General features: G+C 40.9%; 1 protein-coding gene and 1 long non-coding RNA gene across 5 annotated transcripts in view; both read left to right on the forward strand.

The window, feature by feature from the left end:
* The window catches only part of LOC122409390 (fasciclin-3), a 295,426-nt gene that overhangs the window by 6,645 nt on the left and 265,188 nt on the right, over window positions 1-23,593 (forward strand). The window lies entirely within an intron of this gene.
* The window catches only part of LOC122409480 (uncharacterized), a 99,927-nt gene continuing 90,600 nt past the window's right edge, over window positions 14,267-23,593 (forward strand). Inside the window, exon 1 of the long non-coding RNA XR_006260713.1 lies at window positions 14,267-14,373. This is a non-coding gene — a long non-coding RNA (uncharacterized lncRNA). The remainder of the gene's footprint in view (window positions 14,374-23,593) is intronic.

Raw genomic sequence — 23,593 nt, forward strand, 5'->3', positions numbered from 1 at the left:
CTGATTGGATAGTGATTCAGGGCCGAATGTGTTTCGGAAAGATTTATTTGATCCGTCTTGTTTCAGGTTTTTGTCCATTTGCTTTTTCTTTTTTCACTCGAAACTTTCTTCTCTCTTTCTCCCTTCCTCTCGCTCTAACTTGTTCTTAGATTCAACAATTGAGAGAATACGATATCACGCTAATCTCTAATTACCGCTTCTCACCTTACCTCGTTGAACTTTTACGTAAGAAACGAATGGCTACTCGTGCGATGAACCTTTTTTGCTCGATGTTCTTTCCACAGTTACACGCTACAATCCCATTATCAACAGTTGTTCGAATTACGATAAGTATCAAAATGTATTTAACTGAATTAGCAGGAAAATCGAATGAAATTATTCGAACAATCGATTTTTTTAAGGAATTGAAAACTTTTTTCCTCTCCATCGAGGAAGTGACATTGCTCACCAGTTTCTTCTTACACTGCATTATTGAATTCGACAAATCGAATTCTTCAGGAATTTTTATCACTCAATCTGCGAGCGAGAAGTGGTCTTGGATCGAGGTTGCCAGCTCGACTGAGCGATCAATAATTAAGGTCACGTTTACACGAACTCCTCCCCGTCCTTCGTTATTTCCTCTCGTGCATCACAACGATCGTGCCTCCGTATGAATTCACACACGACTCCCGTTCTTTTTATTTTATTTTTCTACTTATTTTATTACGTCGATTAAAACTCGCCTTGAATCACGATCCGCAGTGCCGATGCTTGACGTAATGGCCTGAGGAATTTTTCTGCACGATCCTTGTCAACCGCGTACACTCGGCGACCTTTTCATGCCTCGCGACGTATGCGATTAAGCAAGGTTTTGAAAAGTAAGGAGTAAACGAACGAGCAAGCGAAGATCATGAGAGAGCAAGAAAGAAGCAACATTTGAGTAAGAATTGAAGAAAAAAAAGGAAAACGGTTCGGATAATTATCCATGAAAAATGGGGTTTATTAGTTGAAAAAAACGATCGAATACTTTCCACTAAAAAAACGAATCGAATGAACGAGTTTTTGAGAAAGAAACAGCAATGATAACGCACGAAAATCCTCACGCAACTGCGGAACGACCAGCGAGTTTTATCCATCGAGAAGATTGAAAATTAAAAAAAAAACGTAAACAGATTGAGAAATAGAGAAAATTAAAATATACAGAAGGAATATGGAACACCGGCAGTGGAGCGTAACACACTCGCTTGCAGATCGATAATCCATTAACCGTTATAACTCTCACGACGTAGCAACGATATTCACGCACCCGCTCGTGGAAAACTTGCCGCTTCTTCTATTTCTTTTTTCTTTTTCTCTCCTCCCTCGATTTCCTTTCTTACCAGTCTTCTCCCTCCGACGGCAGTCCCTTTGTTTGGTGGTTACAGATTTCGCTATCAAAATTCAAGCGTTCCGTGCTTCCCCACCATTTTTCATTTATTTATATCTAGCCGTTGGTTTTCACCTTAGAATTACAAGCACGCAGCCACCGCAATATTAACGATTATCGAAATTTTAATGTTTTTCATACGAATAATCATAATTCAAATGGTAACAGTATCGATAACAATAGTTTCACATTTCTCGGCCTACTTTATCATCCTACGAATTCAGGGCGTCTCGCCTCCTTCCACGTGTCTTTTTTTATTAGGCTCCAACCGTCTACGTTTTATTTCAAAGTACAAACGTCTTATTTCGATAATAATAACAGTAACCGCAATCTAAATAGCAATTATTTTCATAATAATTGTAACAACGGGACCAACTGTACTTGGGGGTCTCAACCAGTCAACGGTGAATATTCTGTTTCGTCGTAAAAAAAAGTTTTATAGAGTGCCCCAATATGACAGGCGCCAGCCGAAGAACGACGGCCATTTTTCTTCGCTCGTTTGTTCTCCGCTATTCGTGCTTTTCGTCGTAATCTTTTAATCGTTAATGGAAAAGTGGCAGGTGGACATTTGCAACAGTTTAATGTCGAGTTTGGTTATTATCTTGACGGAATTTGATTAATTCGATCGATTTGTTTTGATAAGTCGGATCGAAACACCTGCGCTTTTGGCTTCCGATCGGAAAAGTTGAAAAAACGTAACTATTTCAAGAGAATTCTTGCACACTTTGTATTTTTGTGATAAAAATTCCTCGTTTTTTTTTTTCTTTACACTAAAGTCTTGTATTCTTGCGAGAAAAAAATCGTCAATAAACCTGAAACTCCCCGCATTACTGAGTAATGTGACGGTACTTCGAGTCGCAGCCTAGATTCTCCTTCCGTGATTGACGCGAAAATAACTCGTTTTTCGATCGTAAAAATACACATATAAGTATACAAAGCTGGATGAAATGACGACACGTCGCTTCTCGCCTGTGGATAGAAATTGTGCTCGAAGTGTGGCTTCTTTTCCCCTCGGAAAATTATACACGGAGCTTCGATGTTTTGCGTGTTTCGATTTTCTCGATCCTTCCACAAACGTGAAATATTTTATTTTTCATTCAATCAAACGATACAAAACTCTACAACGAGGGGACGAGTTAAGGAGCTTATTCGAGCTTTTTATACTCGGAAAAACATTTTTTGCAATTTTTTCAGAGATTTCTTTTCTTTATGACGCTGAAGTTTCCAACGTTGGAGTCCAACGAAATGATCGAAAAAAACTTTCCAATAATTCCAGTAATTCTCCCATTTTGTTCCCTGCCAAATTTGCGATTCGTAGTTTTTCAAGTTGCACCAACGATTCGTGAAATAAATAATTGGTGAATTAAAAACGTTTTTTTCGTTCATTTCGTTGGACTCCAACGTTGGAAACTTCAGCGTCGTTTTTCTTTGCATAAATATTGTAACAAAACACAGCCGAAAAAAATTGTCACATTAACGTCACTCACAATGTATCGTCGTCGCAATGCTGCGTGCGGAGTTAGTCCCCGTCGAGCTTACGATAAGTGAACACAGCAACGCTCTTCAACAAGTGTTTCACCTTGAAATTTCCAGGTTCTCGTGGTTGTTGAAATTGGCAGTGTGGACTGAACAAAATAGAAAGTAGCATGAAAGGAGTTGCAGCTTGTTTTCGAATTTCTACTGGTCACATCGCAGTTTTTAATTTACATGTAAATTAATTGTTAGTTTTTTCCAGTCAGAAGTTCACGATTTTCACATTATTTATGAACATGAGATTTATAACGTTTTCGACATTGTTCACGGTCCAGTAAATGGAATTGGTTGACAGCTCGTTTTCCCATCGATGCGGAATATTTGACTGGGCACACTGAATTCTATCGCTGCTGATGAGTGAAAATTCTCGTTTTTAATTCCAGTTTTTTTCCGATTTTTATTTGTCCTGTTGTCATATTCATTCGATTTTTCTGCTCCCTTGTCTCCGACAGTATAAAAACAAGCACACATAATTGATTAGAATTTATAAAAGAACATGAAATTTGTCACTCCGCGATAAAGCACACTGAAAAAAACTGTTTTACACTTTCCCCCCGAATATTTCATTCCCCTTGCAAATACTTTATCATATTCACCGATGACGCTGAAGTTTGCAACGTTGGAGTCCAACGAAATGATGTAAAAAACCCCGCAATAATTCGAATAATTCTCCAATTTCGTTTCTTGCCGAATTCGCAATTCGTAGTTTTTCAATCTGCACCGATACTTCGTGAAGTAAAGAATTGGTGAATTACAAATGTTTTTTTCCTTCATTTCGTTGGACTCCGACGTTGCAAACTTCAGCATTGTATTCACCGTTAATGCCCACCAAAGATTTCAGTCCACCTAGCAAGCAAAAAACAAGAAATACAAAGTTTTTAGACATTTTGGTTCCATAGTTGACGAATGATGTTTATTCGACTTCGTGGACGTACTCACAGTGTGTATATATCTGTATCCATAAACGTATCGGTGTGTACCGCACCGTATTCATCGCCGTAACGACTTGCCGTAAGCCTTGAAGAGAAAGGAACCGGAATAGGCCGCCACGGCTGAACCAACGGTCGTTGACCTCTTCTTTTGTAGTACGTTAAGCCAACAACGAATCTCTCTTTCTCTCTCCCCCCGATGCGTCTCTTTGCATCGTATTTTCTTTCTCATTTTTATAAACGTGTGTACGTATATCGTTTTTTTTTATTCACCACGCCTTTTTTTCGTCCTGTTAATCGAAGTGAGAAACGAAATAAAATATATCGAGGCTCTCTCGCGAACCCATTGAATTAAGAATCTATCGATATTCGACGTCCGTTTTACTAAAACCTATTGAATTTCTCACCCTGAAGTATCCCGAACATTTCTATTCCCTTTTACATTACTTACATGTCTATATTCGTTATACCTGGCGTAGATTCCATGGGACTCATTTCGGCCACGTATGAGGAGAATTCCGCACCTGCTCCCCCTCTATTTTCCGACAAAAAAGAAAAAAGGCAGCCAATTAACTCGCTATCCTCGCTGGAAAGCGAAAGCGACTGAGAGAACGAATGGGGGTGACCTTTGGAAATTTTTGTGTCTGTTCACATGTTCTTACAAAGACAATGGAAATGGAGAATTATTTCTTCTTGGCTGTTTCGATGGTGCGCTGTTTTACGAGTGCTTTTCAAACCTCACTTCATTTATTTCGAATGATTACAATTTACTTACTAATTATTAATGGTTTCATTAGTATTGTTGGTTTTTCATGATTGCTCAATGTCGTTGGCAAAATTGTTTATAATTTTCAAGAAGCAACCGAACTGAAAATTTTATTCAAAGCTTTCGGTGGGCTTGTAGAAAAAAATCATTGAAAATTACATTCCCACACGGTTGTCTTACAATTTTATTATCATTTCCATGTGTTCGAAGATTTTCATCAGTAATTTGAGTTGTCAGTTGTCCTTGGTGGTGGTTAAGGTGAGTTTACGTTCAGCGACGCGCCGGAAATTGTTGCCAAGATTTTCGTATCAGTTTGTACACCTTTTGTGGTGAGCCTTCTTTTTTTTTTTAGTTCGTTCGATTTTGGACACGATCAAACCCAAATGAACGTTTTAAAAATGCAGAGTATGATGGACACGTTGTCAGAGAGATCATTCATCAAATGATTTAATGATAAATGAAAAAATTATTTGGAAGAGAGTTAACACTATTGTGACTTGAGTAGAGGCCGCTGCTAAAAGCGTTTCAGGACGATTTTGACTCTCATCAGAATGCATAATAGTTTTTCCGGGGCTGGTCTTCTTTGGCCTCCGCTCTCGCTCTCGTAACTATATACATGGATATACATAATTGGGACACATTGTGGTGGCCTATGGGCTTTAGAGGGATTTTCGGTGGGATAATGTAGGACAGGTGGCTCTGAGAAAGGGACGGCGCCGTATACACCTTCGAGGTTGTCAGGTACGTTTTTCCCATTTTTTTCCACCGTCATCACGCTTCGTGGCTGCTCGTCGGCGAAGAGGGCGAGATAACTAAGCACCAGAAATCGCTTCTACCCATCAACTTTTCGAGACTTTTATCCCTTTATCTCCGCCCTTTTTTCTCAACGCTTCTTTCCCTTTTCTTTTCGTTTGATTTTTTCGATGCTTCTTCTCTCCTTCGATCTTTAAGGGGCGCTTTTCCGAGCGCATACCTACAAATTTTTGAAGACTCCGAGGCACGGAACAGGGGAAAGAGGGAATTCACCGGAGCCGCTGTGGCACCAAAGAAAGATGGGAAAAGAAGAGGGAGAGCAGCAACGGAGAAAAAGAGAGGGGCCGAGGGGGAGCGCCTGCGGTCGTAGACCTCGGCCTCCACCGGGACGATCATCGACTCGAAGAAGCCTTCCTCCTTCGCTTCAACCTTCTGGTTGTTCTCTGCTTCTTCTTCTTCTTCTTCTTCTGTGCTTTTTCTCTTTATTTCTTGCACTTTTTATTTTTTCTCCCAGCCCATTCTTATTCTTTTCTTTCTCTGACCTCCATTTTCGAATTGCCCTTTCGGTGGTCGATGTTGTCAAGTGAAAAAACGTTGGCATAAATATTTAACAAAGTACAAACTTTCGTAGGCATTCGCATTTTTCTGTATGGAGGGATCATTCGAATATATAGAACGAGTCTCGATCCTCGACTCTCGCATCTAGTATTTCCCGCAAGGATAAGCTCCTTTCGTGGATCCACGATTTTTATAGAGTAGGATTTGACTGGATCTTTGAGACGAAACCAAAGTCCCGTGGATTTTAAGCACGGAAGTCGGGGCAAAAACGAGAGAAAGAGAGACCGGCAGACGAAGAGAGAATGGAGGAGGTGGAAACAAGAAAATTTCACGGTCCAACGAAGCCGACAAAAAAAACTTCCAGAACTCTGTAGAACAAATATTTTCGACAAGCAGTGTGAAAAGGTTGACGAAAGATTCTCCGGAAGCCGCGGAGAATCGGGCAACGGAAGGAAGGACAAAACGTCGAACAAAACGAAAACGTCGCTCCCACCGAGGGCGCCGGCAGTTCAACGACGAAGAGGAATCGACCGCTGCGGATTTTTCGCCCCCTCTGTACCAATCTGAAATGCTACACCCTGAGCACGTGGCGCAAAGAGCTTCTCTGGGTTAGTAAACAAGCGTGAATACTTTGAGTAGGTTTACCCGAGCCAACCGCAACTACGTTTTATTTTTATATTTTTTCCCCTTCCCTTTCTCTCCCACCTTCCACTTCTCGTAGTTTACCATTCCTTATTTACGTATTTTTTTGCTATCCGCGAGTCTTCTTCCTCTCGTTTTCTACTCTCATCAATTTTCAGTCTCAACTCAGTATTTCGTTGATTCGTAAAATTCTTCGATTTCTTTATCCCTGCGTCAACACAAATTCTCATTGTTCATCAGATTTTTACATTTTTATTTAGTTCAATAGCGAATTGAAGACACCCCTTTTTTACCAATAATTATTATCGTATTTTGCTGCGCGTAAACGTTCCGCAGTACTCGAACATTTTTTCCGCTCTTTCATAACTCGTCTTCACCTCCGACTCGTATTTATGTTTGATCCCTTTATTTTCACACTTCATTTCTTCCTCCCCTTTTCTCCTTTTCGTTTGTTGGTTCTGTTACGAGAGGCCCGTGTCGTAACACGAGGCTCTCAGCAAGCATGGCTAATTATTTGTGCCGCCATAACCCTCCGAGTCGCCTCTCCTCGGTGTTGAAAAACGCGTTCAACGTCGAACATGCTAACGCTCCGTGTCCCCTCTCCCCTTCCACTTCTGCCCCTTCACTTCGTTTCTCGCTCTCAGCAAGTGTGATATATGAAGACCGTGCGAGACGTTTGTGTATATACAAGCGTTTCGTACCAATGCCTCGACCCAATTGCAAGAGACGAGAACGACTGCGAGAAGGGACACGAGGCATGCAGCGTTCTCCATTGAAAAGACTTACCGCATGAATATATATATTTGTACATCGATTTGCCTCGTCTATGCGTATTCGATCTCGACATATGTAATAACTGCGTGCGTGCAAAAGCCATACGCAGATACGGATCCTCTTCGCTCTCAACAGAATCCAACCTTTTTCTCTCTCGCTCTCTCCCTTTCCCCTTTCAATCCTTCCCTTCTCCTTCTGCTCTTCCTCCTCTTTACGATCGATTTAATACCTACTGCATATAACAGAATCTCTCGGAGCCCCCTGACTGTGTGTGCGTATCTGTGAGCGTGGGGGGTCGCAGCTTTCCGACCTTCTCTTTAGCCCTCGTGACACACGAGAAGCCTACCGTACCACCTGCTTCGTTTCGCTTCGTACCTATTGTACCAAATTCAAGTTTTTCATTCGTATTGCCTTCGTAATTATACGAGAGCGATGCCTTTTTTTTTTCACGAAAATTCATACGGCCAATTGAAGCCTCGCCGAGGAGTTGAATTTCATCTGACTCGATTCTCGCGTTGTGGGACGGGAAGCGAGATTTCCGGGGTGATTGACCTGATAATTTGATTCTGTGGGCTTTTAAGAAGCGTTCGAAAAAAGTTTTTTTTAACTAGGTCAGCTCGTTTGGTCATATGAAGGATCATCTCAAAACTGTTCACGTACCTTCTCTCTGAACAATTTTTTATCAGTTGATTTTTCTTGATTCACGTTCATTGAGAAATTTGGGGTTGGACATATTTATTTTTCGAAATTTTATCGCCTTCCATTTTGATTTGCCAATGTGCTGAATCGGTAGATCCTTATGGGCACTGAACTTGCAACTTTCGAGTCCAACGAAATGATGCGCAGAAAAAGCCTCCAATAATTCCAGCAATTCTCCAATTTCGTTCCCTGTCGAATCTGCAATTCTTAGTTTTTCAGCCTGCACTCTGATGCTTCGTGAAATAAAAAATAAATGTTCTTTTCGTTCGTTTCGTTGGACTCCAGCGACTTTCAGCGTCGTCGATTCATTGAAGTGATCGATCGATACACTCGTACATTTTCCACTCTCACCTTTTCATAGTCTCAATACGAGATTTGGGAGTGTGAACCGTGCAAGCACGACTGTTCGTTGCTCGAATATACTCGTTAATCCTTCTTCCTATTTCTTTGACACGCTCGGAAAACTCGCGTGGTTTTATAAACGTTGAAAATAAATAGTAGTTTGGCATTCAACAGCGATAACTTTTCGGAATGGATGATCGATCATTTTCACAGTGATTCTCCAATCTTCGCCGACGTTTATTCCGTCGTTTCCACTCCCCCATCTCACCCCTTTTTCCCTCTATTCGACTTCTCTTTCTCTCCTCGTCTATTATTTTTTTCAATACTGTGTATCTCCGTGGCGCGAGCACGAGGGTCCCGAGAGAAAAATTCGTGTGATATTCCAGTCGGTGGTCAGGGTCGTGAGTCGCGGGAGTCGCTTCGTTGCCGCGCGGACCGCGAGGGGAAGAAAAGTCGGAGGATCCAGGTAGAAAAGAGGCTCGGGGAATTCCTCTGGAATAATAAAAGAGCGTGGATAAGAATGAGAAAGGGATAACGAAAACGAAGATGAAAAATCTAGATATAGGTAGAAGGAAAAATGACGCTAGACGAGAGGCTTACAGGTGTGTTATGTGAGGGCATGTGTGCGCATTTGTGTTGTGCAGGTGCCTCCGATCATCCTGCATTGTTCCATGTATTGAGCACGCCCCGCGTCGTGCCCCGACTGGTTTTTTTCTTCTCTACTCCTTCTTTTTCTTCGACTTTTTAGACTTTTTTCTTCCCATTATCTTTTTTGTTTCTTTTATTACCTCGAAACAGGTTGTGCCTCGGTCCCTTAGACGGCAACCGTCAAGACCCATTTCGGGCGATGATCATCGACTCTTCCTCTCTTTTCCTCGCAGCATTCTTTTTCCGCTTGCTTTTCTAAGCTCTTTCGAATTATGAGGTAACCTCGATGGAGCTCAACCTTCGATCTTACTTTTCCGCTGTTCTCATATATTTTCCTCCCTTTCTCTCCCACGAAATCTCGTTTGTTCGATACTCGTGCAGTTTTTTTAAATATTCTGAATCTTCCGCTGACCAACACGAAGTTTAAGATCGTAGGCTGCTCTTGCTAATTTTTCTTTTTCAATCACAAAGACTGGGGTTTTCTGAGAATTTAATTGTAAGTGAATTTTGCTCGAGTTATGAGGCGAATCAATTTTGTTCGATTCGAAGAATTTATATGTATCGCTCGAAAAAATCATTCAGAATTCGATAGCAAGTAGAACTTTTTGTCGATCATATCAGAGAACGAGAAAGCAAAAAAAAGATGGGCGAATGCCGTTGAAAATGGACGATTATAAGTATCGAAAGGATGCAAAATTTTACTAAGCGTGTCTTCGTAAAAAATAATGCGAGAAACGCGGTCTTTTTCTTCTCCACGAGCCACAAGTCTTTGTTTCTCTTTCCTCGAGGTTTTCTCTATTTTTCTTCATCTCAGTCTTTCTTCGTTATTTTTCTTCTAACCCCAGAGATATGGGGTGAAAGCAAAAAGGAAGGGGGAGGTATGATGGCAAAGGTCAAGCTTCGAAATCCTTGTGCAGAGATCAGAGGAGTTTTTCGCCCCCGGGTTTCATTCTCTCTCCCGGGACTGCTGTCCAGCGTTATTTCACAAACTTCGGGCTTTAGCTTTGTTCTCGAGTATTCCACTTCCGTACACCAAATTCGTGAACAAAAACCTCTTTTACGGCCTCGGTTACGATGTGCTTGAAGAATTAATTCACCCCCATCATAACTCCTTTTGGAGCTTGTCGTTGGCATCCATAAATGAAATTGTATTGAGTTGTTTTCCCCTGGACATTTAACTAATTTCAATTCACGAGTTTAAAATCCTAGTGAATTAGATTAAGATCCGTTTTTTCATTCACAGTTTTATTGAAAATCATTTTAGTCTCTTATCGCCATGAATACATGTCAGAACAAAATTGTCTTTGTTTTTATTAAAAAACATCTTTTTGTGAAGTTGCACGCTGAAGTTTGCAACGTTGAAGTCCAACGAAATGATTAAAAAAAAACCTCTAATAATTCGAGTAATTCTTCAATTTCATTTCTTGTCGAATTCGCAATTCGTAGTTTTTCAATCTGCACTGATACTTCGTTACGTAAAAAATTGGTGAATTACAAATGTTTTTTTTGTTTATTTCGTTGGACTCCAACGTTGCAAACTACAGCGTCGTTTTTATTTCGAGCTCAGTCTTGGAGCTTCACGTTTCGAATCCAAACGTACATTATGAACTTTTCCTTCGTGTGTGAAAAACGATGGAAATATATTCAGCTCCGTAGTCTCGAGTTTTGTTTGTAGAACAATTGAGTAAACTCCTCTTACAGATTTATATATTTACGTATAGGGACTGTGAATTTTGTCGCGTCAGGGTACGAGGACGTCGGTCAATTTACAGGAACGTTATCGCTCCTAAACCGTCGCCCTTTTCTTCTCCGTACTCTGCACTTTTTTCTTTTTATTTTTCTCGGCTCGTGTACATATGTGCGCGCTTATGGAAAATGTGTTACAACTTTTGCCTCGGGCGAGTGTGCGATTTCACCGAGCTTATAGCCCATCCGGGTTGCCTATAACTGTTTCGATCGTAACGCCACTCGAACTTGGCCACCAACAACCCCGGGGCACACCTGTAGTACGCTTCCTTCCGTGCGGTCTTTAAACATATTTTTATATTTATATAAACCGTCGTCTCAGAGAACCGTTATCTTTTGAGATGATACCGCACCGATTTCTATGCATTTTGATCGAATGAGTCCCGGTACTGCTATGATTATCATCGTGATCGTCTTAATTACGTCAATTAGCAATGAATTCACATTTTCGATAAATTTATCATTTTTTCAATTCATCTGGAGAAATTCGTTGCTCAGAGGCGCCAAGTCGAAGAACGTTGGCACGTTAAATTTGACTTCTTTGCGAACAGTTTTTTTTCTACTTTCAAACTTGATTTTTTGTGGATTTCGAATACTGCGGATCTCGCACCGTGGTTGAGACGCGAGCGTCGATATTTGGAACGTCGGCGAAGGAAAGCTCTCTGCTTTTTCGGAATTTCGTACAATCGACCCGAGCTCTGCTTGCTCCGCGGGACCGTCGAAGGAGGAACATCTGCTCAAAGGAATCCGTAATCAAAATCAAACTCGTATCCAGGATCATTAACCATTGGGTCTGGCCGCCCCCGATAATTCTGAAAATCATTACGAAACCATCGACTCTCTCTTATGGCGAATCATTTTCATCGTGTTCTCTTTCAGGTTTCGGAGTGCAGAGCCAATGAGGGATTTTGCACACAACACAAAATGATCTCGAGATGAGTGAAAGAGACATTTTTATCCTCGTACTTGATTTCTCGTGTGCTCACTTTCGCCACGTAGATTACCGAGTTAATGTTCGAGAAATCAAGAAGATTGTCCTAAAATAGTGTGTTTGTGTGAAGGAATGTGAAAGTGTGTTTGAGCAAGCAAAATTCTCTTGTATAAATTGTCCTTATTCTCTGTTCTTAATGTGCTCGGAAACCACTGACCGATTATTGTGCATGGTGATTTAATCTGACGGGTGGGGATCAAATGTTGGAATGACTAAAATTTCGAACAGCTAAAATCTTGAGTTTATAAACTTCGAATGATAATATGGAGACAGATAGATTCAACTGCGGAGCTTTGAATGCCGAAAATAAATAAAGCAGAAACTGCAAAGTTCGAAGCACGTTTACATCGAAAATAGAATGTAACAATCGTCCATAGGACGATGACTAAAATATCAATTTTTCGAAAATTCGACTATTACTCTTTCGATTCATAAATTACTACAGTCAGCGATACTGTGAGAATTCACAATTTTGAAAATATAATAACGAAATACCAAATATTACTGAGGAAATACTGAAACACCAAAAAGTCGAACAGTCAAAATAGCGAAACGTTATAGAAAGTCGATCGATCAAAATAAAGAAATGCAGTGGAGCTCCAAATACACGCGTCTCACTCACTTACTTATTCAGACCGGTGATCTCCAATTTTAAACATCGCCATTTTAACTTTCGCCTTTTCGAGCTATCGCTATTCCGCATATCTAGGTTTTATAGGCTCGAATAATTCATTTTCGATTTTTTGCTACTCTATATTCCGGTCTGTCTGTAAAACAATTACTCTCCATTTTGAATTCGAAAATATGAACTTTTGACATTCGGATGGTCTGTTAAAATTGCATTCGAAATGAAAACTATTGAAATATATATTTTCGGGTAAATACGAATTCAAAGAAGGAATTTTTGATTAAACACGCAATCTGCTGAATAGTCGATCGGGAATAAGAATTTCGAATTACTTATTTTTCTCCAAATTGATATCATAACTTTTAAAATTTCGAAATATCGACCGTTCTAGAATTCAGTTATTCGACATATTGAACCCCACCCAATCTGACAAATAAAATAAATGTGTGATATGGTCACTAAATTATAAACTTCTTGATTCAATGATAAAAAACATAAATATTAAATTTTCAACTAAAAATCTTGAGAACAGAGAAGAAAAATTTTGTTCCAAAGGAACACGTTAATAGCTTCGTTAATTGGCTCTAAAATATTGTTTATTCACGCCTTCGGCAACACTGATTTTCTTACTGGAATGAATCTCAATGTTTAATCATCTCTTCCTCAGTCATGAATCACAAACACTTTCCAATGTGTCAACTCCATATGTTTTTATCTGCACGTACCTCTCCGTTTACACACCATCATTGGTGGCTCGAGTTCCACCATATTTTCGCGTGTCTTTTTCGCTCAATGAAACTGATAAGTTTATCAACCGGCGAGATAAACTCGATATCGTTCAATTTGACATGTCGCGGCGCTCAATGAAGTCACATTCGATCAGATTCATCCCGCTAAATTTTATTCGAAATCGCTCTACCAAATCAACTGCTGATCTTGTTGGTTCAACTTTGACAAATTTAATGTCACACTAAAATAGCGAAGTAGTTTCGAAGCGAGAATTTTTTAGTGCGAATATAATATTGCAGTTTCATTTTAGTTAATTATTCGTCGCTCATTACTTGGCCGTTGTACAATCCGGTATAAAAATAATCGGCTTGAACGTCACGACAAACATTTCTGCCAACGAACATTGGAAAATTCGGCGTCCCAACGAATAATCAATTCGATTTGAATTCTTTGAATTAGCATCGAATTAGCCGGTTGATTTTGCTGCATCACCTCTTTGCTCATCCACGTACACAATTATCCTCTGTCTGTTCAGTAAACTCCTAGTGTACAGTTATCTCGAGGAGAACAATAATTCCCTGACTACAGCAAGAAAATGCGTGCCTCTTAGCACTCAGGCAGTCGGAAAAATTTGCACGAATACTTCGCCAATGTTCGAGTACGTGCGATCCGCGTATCCAGAAACGCGTTAAAGTCTCACCGGCGCGTGTTAAGCGCATAAAGAGTGTGCAAAATCACTTTTAAGCCTCCCATTCACCTTCGATCGTTCTGCACTGCCGTTGGTTATAATAAAAATGAGCGGCTTGTGACTGGGAAATGAGCGACGCGTGTTTGACGAAACAATGCTCCAACTTTTCGACCCACACAACTATTTGAAACGGTGCATCTATAAATACGTTTCATCCTTCGTGTATCAAATTTCTCTCACGATGCTCTCGTCGCCTTGAGAAAGAAAAAATGTGTACGTCGATGTGCATTGTGCACCTGCGCGCGCTCACTCGCCTCGGCGCGGTATGAGTCAACCGAGAGACACTCGAGATTCGAGCGATTGCAACTTATCTGTGCGAACGTATGGAAACAATAATCACGGAGTGCCGACGTCCGATCACAGAGTGCTCGTGAACTTGTACTGAAAAAATATCGACGGGCGTGCAGTACTTTGCGCATTTGTTTAGCGTGAGTGCCTACTTTGATCGAGCTAAATATTCGCAGACACAACATTATTCGTGGGTAAGCTCGAACAAATCGTGAGAAATACTTTCTAAACAATGAAATTGAGGAAAGATTGAAGTTGGTGCGATTATTACGGATTTTCGGACGGAAAATCGGGCGGGAAAAAGAAACGTTTTGCTTCTGTCAAAACTGCAGCGTGCGACCTCGTGATTCGGGTTAATTTGTAGTTTTGCTTTTTCACCGAGGAAGATTCTCGTGGGCGGTCATAGACGAGATAGAGCACGAATAACTTTTTTTTTTAATTTCAACACTACGATGAGGGCTAATTCTAACATTTGGGAAATTGTATTGATCTCTATTTTTTTATTGTACTGAATATTTTCCATTCATTTGTCATTTTAGAATCTTTTTATTCCTGAATAAAAATATGAATTCAGATTTATGCTTGTACACATAGCATTACCGACTTAAATTCAGGAGTTTCCGTAACGCCAAAAGTTTTCTCTACACCAAATCGTGAAATATCCTCGGAATAATTCAGTACAGCTTTGCTCTCAACCCCTGCGAACGTATCTCCTCTATTCGTACTCGAATTATCTTGAATCTGTGAGCATATACAAAATCTCATGTATGGAGATACTCTATCCGCATACAGATCGTTACAAACGTTCTAATCTTGGCCCGAATGCCGGTTTAATTGCAGCATTTTACGGAGGGAAGCTCCCAAGTATTTTTCAGTCCGCTGGACCGTTAGTGGGACATCGAAGAATCGCCATAATCGGCAATGGGGGGAGCGAGCGGAGCTGTTTCTTTTCCTCGAGTCCCTCGTTTAACTTTGCACCGAGTTGGCTATATCAGTAATTAATGAACGTTCCATCAACGGTGTATCGGGTGGGAAAGCAGCAGCGATTTTTTTTCTACAGAACCTTTTGTAACTGCGAATTGCGGAGGCGAGTTTTGTACAGCTCTGTATACACAGAAAAGTTGCACCGAGTGGTTTTCGCGTGCCAATAGTGATCGAAACTCGTGCAGCATCATCGATCTTTTTTCCCTTCACCGGTGAAAACGCCCGCGAGTCGAAAAGCTCCGGTGTACATTTATAGACGACGAATTCGTAGGTTCGACGTCAAGATATCTACCGGAGGAGCACATCTCTCTCGCAATCCGCAAAATCGTCGTTGGCTTTTTATTCCTCTCGTCTTGACTCCTGCAAGACGCCTCTCTTCCCCCCGCCCTTTTTGCCCATCCCTTTCTCGACTCGTCTCGCGTCTTTTCCTCCTTTCCTCGCGAGACTCCTCGCACCACACCGTGATTCGAATTTATCGTTCCTCATCTCAGCGGAAAAAACCTCTTACATGTTCACGTCGAGATATCAAGCATCTTGTACACACCCTTTCCACAGGACCCTTCCAAGAGGGTTCAAAATGAAAAACCCTCAACTCTCCGTATCAACGATACTTCTTTTTTCTTCTATACGTATAAGCCTACCCTTATTTTCGTACGCGTATCATCCACACCGTGCGCCTCTCGTATGAATCGTCCTCGTGCTCTGTGACAATCCAAATTTTCTATTTTTTTTTAATTCCGAGCAGGGCTGTGCACGTAAATTCGAAAATTATGTTAGACGCCACTATTTTCTTACGCTTCCCATATTTCCAAGTTTTCGTATTTCGTTTCCATAAAAAAATAAAATAAAATAAAATAAAAAGGAAAAATAAAAATTTTCAGCATTCGTCGAGTCCAAGTGGAGAGAAAAAAGTAAAACGACATAATAGCAGCTGTCACGTGGATGCGGAACGAGGGAATGGAATAAAAAGAACGTGGAAAGACGGAATTATGCTCCGTCATTATACGACATTTCTATATACAGTTTCCACTTCGTCGTATATCTATGTTTTCTTTTCCATTCGTGTGTATGCTTATGTTGCAACTCGACGCAGGAATACCGTACCCGTACTGTATCCATATAGTCGCTATTTTTACGAAGCTTGTTCATTATTGTTCCTCGTCGTTCGTTTCGCATAGGTTATTTGCCTAAGAGCGAGGAATAAAAGTTTCCGTCTTCTGACAAAGCTCTGCGTCATTCCTGCACTACGAGGAGCACTCTAACGTTGAATGGGCTTTTCTTTGACCCCTTGTACATTCTCCTTCACACCCCGCCATTTTCAATATTTCTTTTGTCTTTAACTTTATTACCCATTTTTGAAACTCGTCATATGGGTGCTATTTCTCAGCTCGTTTCAATGTCACTTGGACAGTTTTTGTTTTTTAATGTTTTTTCTTTTGGTTTTTAATCGGTTAGACAAACAGGGTGTCTAACGACCTGAAAAGTCATGAAAATTCTTAAATATCATGAAATTACACTCGGACCTGAAAAAATCATTAAATGTCATGAAAAATTACCAAACAACCTGATTTTTTAAGATCTCTGCAACGCTCATTGTCATTGTCGATTTTTTGGTTTCCTTCAACATGATTTCAAAATTCGCGGGGTGGCGACAATGTCTGGTTCGTCAATACTCATCATCGATATAAAAACGAATATCGAATGAATAGTTTGTAAGAAAAAAAGATTCTTTATTTCAAAATAAAATATCATTTCTTTGTTATTTTTATTGAATTTAATTATAATTAAAAGATGAATAAAAAGTATCGGAACCATAAGAAAAGTCATGAAAAATTCCTGTTCCTTGACTTAAAAAGCCTTAAAAGTCATGAAATTTCTGTTCTGGTCAAAATTAGACACCCTGACAAAGTTGGATTGATGAATTTCTTGCTGAACTTGATGGAACGAAGCTTATAAGCATTTCTTTTTTCGTCTCGTTCTCGTACAAATATTTACAAATTTCTGCTCACTTTTTTGTCCCGTTTTTTGTTTTATCATCGTTATCGTCATTTTCGTTATTCTGAAATTTAAAATCCATACGCTATACGCTTATCATTGATATTTACATAAAATATTTTATTCACGAGTTACTCGAGCCTTGTGGAACAAATGGGGGAATATCGGTGACGAAATAACGCTATTCGCGACTGGAGCAACGATACCACAGCCTTGAATGAGCGCGCATGAATAGATGGATGTATCGAAATTCTGAGAAATATTGAGATTTACAAGTGACACACATAGCAAAAGTTTGTACTCCGTCCCTGTCCACGTTTACGGCTTTGAACTCGATACGTCGGTAAAATTTATGTTTCATGAGTATATTTGTTTTTGCATGCCCTCTCTTTCCCTCTCATTTTCTCTCCTCGTTCTGCTTTTCTAGTGTCTCAACGGTCCTTTTCCACTCGACGTTTCGCTCTTGAAAAAAAGGAAAGAAAAAAATAATCAAATGAAAATAGCTTTGCTCAGGAGTTGGATCGTAACTTTTTTCGTTTGATCTGAAACTTTTACCACTCGGCTGCAGTCGAAAACTTTTTTCTGCCTTTTCTCTGAGTTTTCCTGTTTTTCCCCATCGCTCCAACACGTTCGGTAACTTCGAAATTGTACACAGTCTTTCTCCCTCGCGTGGAACGTTCGCCTTCTTCAATCTATTTATTTTCTCTGTTTTGGTTGTCGCTTCTCGCTGCGTGCTCATCGCATTAGCTCCGATCTCACTCAATTTGAGAGTCGACACTCGACCACATATGATGACACTGCTGCAAAGGAATGTCACTTGAAATATATTTCTCGTGAAATTCTGTTTAAAATTCACGTTGAAAGGGGAGAAGATTCGTTAACTTTTCTAGATTTTTCTCACCGTCTTTCTTGCCATCGCTTCTCCTTCGTTTCGTCTACGTACACGCGAACCTATACACGAGCGAAGGCTGCACAAAGACGCTTGGGACCACTTCTCGTTATTCCCTTTTTCTTCACTTACGGCTAATAAATTACCGCGTGTTTGTTGTCCCTGGAGAGGCAAAAGAAAAAAGAGGCGAAGGGCCTAGAGCGCTGTTTTCTTTCTTTTTCTTTTCCCTTTGATGCTCCTTCCATCTATTTTTTGACGCACACCACTCACGTCAAAGATCGAAAGCAATGGGAAATACTCTCGCGACTCAATGATTACTTGCGAACAGGAGGGAGACTTTTTCTGCTTTTTTTCCTCGTCTCTCTCTCTTTTTCTTTCTTTCTTTCTTGTTTTGTCTTTCGCTGTTTCGCCTCCACGTCCGCGATGATTCAAGGAGCTGGAAAACACGCACAATCAGAGAGAGAGAGAGAGAGAAAAAGAGCTTATATCTGTGTTATACACGACATGAAGGGAGCCCCGCAGGGATCTTCTCTGAGAAACTCTACTGCGGATTCGTGACCTGAATGCCCTTCTTCTCCCTTGTATTTTACCGAATGGCCTCTCTTTTGTATCTCTTTCCCTTTTCTTCGTAACACCAGCTTTCGTCTATCTTATTCCACTCTCACGATCTAATAACTACGACTCTGATAGTTGCTCATTTCATCTCAACGAACCAAAAATATGTCCTATAAGCCATCGAATGAAGAAATCTTCCCTCTTAGCGCTGCGCTCAAATCGCTCGCTTTCGTTGCTTCGACATTCTTCTAGTTTTCTGAGAATCTTCGTGCTGCTAGATTAGGAAAAATTTATCAAATAATTTCCGTGTTGTTACCCTGAAATTCTAGCAATGACGATGAATCTGCCGGAAATGCTTCGAGTAATTGAAAACATTCGGTTGGAATGAAAATATTTTTCTCACCAGTTTATGTACCATCCCAATCCCTTGCCACAATTTCATTGTTTTGTACAACGATGATTTGTCTGTTACATTTTTATATGCACAAATTTCATATGAAAATTGTGTCTTGTTATAAAAAACTGAATAAAAGTTTAAAAGAAAATTTTATTTCTTCAAATTTATCAAAGCTTTCGTGAATTTCGTGTCTTAAAATTTTTGCATTGTCACGAACTCTAGCAGAAGGCAACCAATTTCCTTACATTGCCAGTGTGTATTTTCTGCCTTTTTGAAATACTTTTTGTTCTGGCTTTCCCCACGTTTATTTTTTTCTCATAGCATATTTTTCTATAAACAGGATAATTGAGCCGTCGTCGTCAACGGGGGAGTTTTGTCCTCGTTAAAGTATAATTAGGTCAAGTCAAATCGTTCCGCGCGTGACTTGCCGAATCCTCATTTTTCTTTTCTCAACCGTTGTATATACAACATCGAGTTTCACCAGTGTATTTATTTTTTCGTACTTTTCTTCGTACTCAACGAGTTGCGAAGCAATGACGAAAACTTTTTGTCTCGTCGAAAAACTTTATTTTCCTTTTTTTCGGATTTTAGTCACGAGTTCCTCGCAATCGTCACTCGAGACGCCTCCAAACGAGCGGCTAATTGTCTCCGCTATTATCGGCTGCTCGCAGACCGAGTCACCAGTCGTGGGAGTTTGTATTCAGAAAAATAAACAATAAAAGAAAAATCGACAACTGCTTGCTGTGCACGGAGAAAAATCGAACGACGAGACGAAGAATTACGTAATAGCTATTGAGTGACAAAGTTATTCAGTGGGAGATGTTTGTGAACTTGGATATCGACGGTTATATCGAGAGAGAAAAGTAAAGGAGGCGAATCTGTGCGTGCGCGCGTGTGTATGTGTACATAGCGAATTCGATTCATTCCACTCTCCCGAGGGGCAATACCCGTTGAACGGAGAGACAACTCCCCTCTCGTAATTACCCACGGGGACACTCAATCTGTGCCGTATAGATCTAATACTCGAAGGATACGACGAGAGAGAAAAATGAAGAGAGCGGCGGCGGAGGGCCAGAGGTATGAGAAGGCGACGAAGAAACGGTCTTGGCGCTCTCTATACTCGGGCTGGCGTCTTCTCCGAGATGGCTCGCTACGGAGACCTGCGGCACGTTGTCTTCGTCTCGGAAGTTGTAATAAACCCTTCTCGCGCGGCCACGGGTCGTGAATTTCCATTCTATGCCCCTTCCTCTCTTCTCTTTTTCTTCCTTGCTTCTCCACTGTCGATATTTTCTTGCTCTGCTCTTCCTTCCTCTTGCGCAGAGTCGCTTTCGGTGAATCCTCTATCACGATTTCTTCAATTTTTCTTCTCTTTCTTTATCTTCCTCTCGCTCTTACGCGACCTCGTTCAGCTTCGTTTCTCTTTCCGCAGATCTTTCGCGTGTCTTTTTTTCTCCAGATCCACTCGCTTTTCCTGGGAATGTTTTCTCTCTCCTTCTCCGCGAACCTCTTTATTGCTCTCCGTCTCTCTCTCTCTCTCTCTCCCCATTTTTTAAATCCCTCCTCCCCACGGTTTGTAACTCCGATTCCTCCACACAGGAGCCATCCATCGTGATCGTAGATCTGCAGCGTAGGCGGCGATGCGCGCACGTGGTGCAGAGCCGGGAGAGCAAGAGGAAGAGAGAGAAGGACTTTAAGGCAGAAACCTGGCGCTCGTAATTACCCCGAGTCTAGTGCACTCCGGGGGGTGACTCCTTCGAGCTTTTCTCTTCCTCTTTCTGCCTCGACACACCGTTCCACACAAACGCGTCGACGGACTTTGAAACACTTGGACAGCTCAATGACCCTAAACGTCAAGAAATCGCCTGCACCATCATGGTCATGATGGCGCATGAGGCGATCCATAATTATGGATTTTCAAAATGCAGGGCACGACAAAGCAATTTTTAGGGTTCCACGAATGCAACGAGTTTTTCTGTTCTCATTCGTGAGAACTCAATACCGTTAATCCTAATTTCTGATGTCATTTCTTGATAGCACTTCGAGCTGTGAATGTCCAGTGTGTACGTCGAAATAAAAACTTTATGGGGTTTCAACCGGAAAAATTTAGGCACGATAAAACACTTGCGCAACGTTGCCTTCTCTAACGCTGAACCGGAACGACTTTTTTGTCACAACTTTCGTTCGTTGCTCCAAGCTATGAAAATTGTTCAAACGTTTTTTACGGTTCTTCCCCAGTGTGCAGATGAAATCTGCTTAGGAAAATTGCGACAGTTCTGCAGAGACTATACAAAAAGTGGCGAATTAATGAATAATTCAGCTCGCACAACGTTTGAAAGTGCGAATTATAAAAATGCTTGTAAATTATTCGATTTTCGATCATTTCGATGCGTTTTATTCTTTTCTCTTTCCTTCCTTGCCCTGCTTTCTTCCCTTTCCTCGTAATTCGATCGTTCAGTGCACGAACAGACGAGCGCTTCGAGAATGACGCTACTGTTCGAAACTCGTAGACCGCGAGAACATTCGTTACAGAAAAGTTGCAACAAGCAATGTGACACGCACCGTTAGACATGAGCCGCGTTCGCGCGCTCTTGTCCGATCTCTCGCATTGCCCATTGCGCCACGTAGGTCTCCCTAACGTACTGACGTTTCATCAACGCAACGAAAGAGCGAGAGAATTGCCACAGCAGCCATCAGTGAATTCTTTGTTTTACCAGCTAACTCGTCGTCTTTTTCTTAAATTCTGGGAGCGTTGCTGGTCGCCCGGGAATTTTCAACTCGTTGGCTCATTCTCCCGACTGAGCGTTCCGTCCTCGTGCATTTCCTGTAACGACAATTTTTTCTCCCCCCCACTAAACGCTTGTTAAATTCCCGTGAAAAAATTGCCGATGCTTACCATATGGCCGATGCTTGGCTCGATACTGGGTAAACGACCGTTGGGACTCAGCGTTGGGCCCGAGTACGGGCCAGCATGTTTGCCCACGTTTAGTCAATGCTAAACTTGGGCATTGGGACCCGACAACCAGCCAACCCTCGGCCGGTGTCGGTTTATAACTGGCAGCCAACCGTTGGGACTCGACGTTGGGCCCGAGCATGGGCCAGCATATTTGCCCACGCTTATAGCCAATGAAGAATTTGAGCATTGGGACCCGACAATCGCCCATGCTTGGGCCGGTGTCGGTTCATGACTGGCAGCCAACCGTTGGAGACCATCATTGTCCCATACCTCGGGTTAATACTGCTCACCTTATTTTTTAAAATCTGTACCTGCTATATTGTTAGATATACAATCGGTATCCGCTCATCAGTCTAGGCTCAGCCAGCACTGTCTTGCAACGGCAGCAATTGATGATCAACTTCTGGTCATCCATTAGTTGTTCATCAACCAATTTGTTGTTATTAATCCAAGAATATTTTGTTGCTCGCACTCACCAAATAATAATCGACTCTTTGAAGCAATTTTTTTTTTCAGTATATATAATATTTAGTGGATACATGTTGTGTTATCTTCATTTTTTTAATATTGCAAATGAATTAAGATTTCTTGTATAACAATAATAATAACGACAATAATATCAATAATAATAACAATAATAATCTAGAGACGCGGCAGCGTCTTGACGCTAAGTATTGAGGTAAAGTGTAGGCAGAAAGATTCAAGACGGGCCGTGTATCTTTTAATAATATACAGATTAGTCATTTAATTTTTTCGACTTTATTAATTAATCGGCTGAAGGATAAACTTTTTTCAATTTTCTTATCAAAACTCGTACGAGCTAATAAGTTATCGAATTACATGAAAATTTGTTTCCGGGTATTTTACAGTTGTGTACCAAATTTGGTCTAAATCGGTTGAGAATTAAAAAAGTGATTTCAATATGTACACATATGACACAATACCAGAATGGGCCCAATATTTTATTTTGAGAATGTTGATACAAAAATAGGAAGTAGTCGATAGTGTAGTGGTTAGCGTCTCGGACAAACTAGGTAGGCATTAGGTAGGAAAGTTGTAGGTAGGCAGTTCAAATCCCCTCTGAAAAATTTCAACTCTAAAGAAAATATAAAGAACTGTTTTTTTTTTAACTAATTAAAATTTCCACAATGACGGATAATTGTATAGGGTGATAAAATAAGCATGATTGAAAATAAATATTATTTAATTAAATAATCGATAACAGGCATTCGCTGGGGAATGACGCTGGGTGAATGTGGGGCTAGCATTGGGCAAACACCGGCCCAGCGTTGGGCCGTTGTCCAAACTAACGCTGGGCCGATACTGGTCCCAAGCGCTAGCCTACCGTAGGACCGTAGCTATCACTCCAACCGTGGTGCTACGGTTGGCCGAGTTATATTGCCAACGGTCGTCCAACCATCGCGTATAGTTGGCGCGGTACTGCACCAAGCTTGGGCCAATGGTGCCGTTTTTCACGGGTTGCAACATTCTTTCCTCCTCCACAGATATGATGGAATTGTGATGTAAATAAGCGAGTCACAGCGGGATTTTCACTCGGGCAATAATCGGGTTTTCGAATCGTCGCATTGTCCTTACCACGCCACTTGCTGCCCTTTATTAAACTTGCCCATTGAGAAAGTT

The sequence above is a fragment of the Venturia canescens genome, chromosome 1 (assembly GCF_019457755.1).
Source record: "Venturia canescens isolate UGA chromosome 1, ASM1945775v1, whole genome shotgun sequence".
Lineage (NCBI taxonomy): Eukaryota > Metazoa > Arthropoda > Insecta > Hymenoptera > Ichneumonidae > Venturia > Venturia canescens.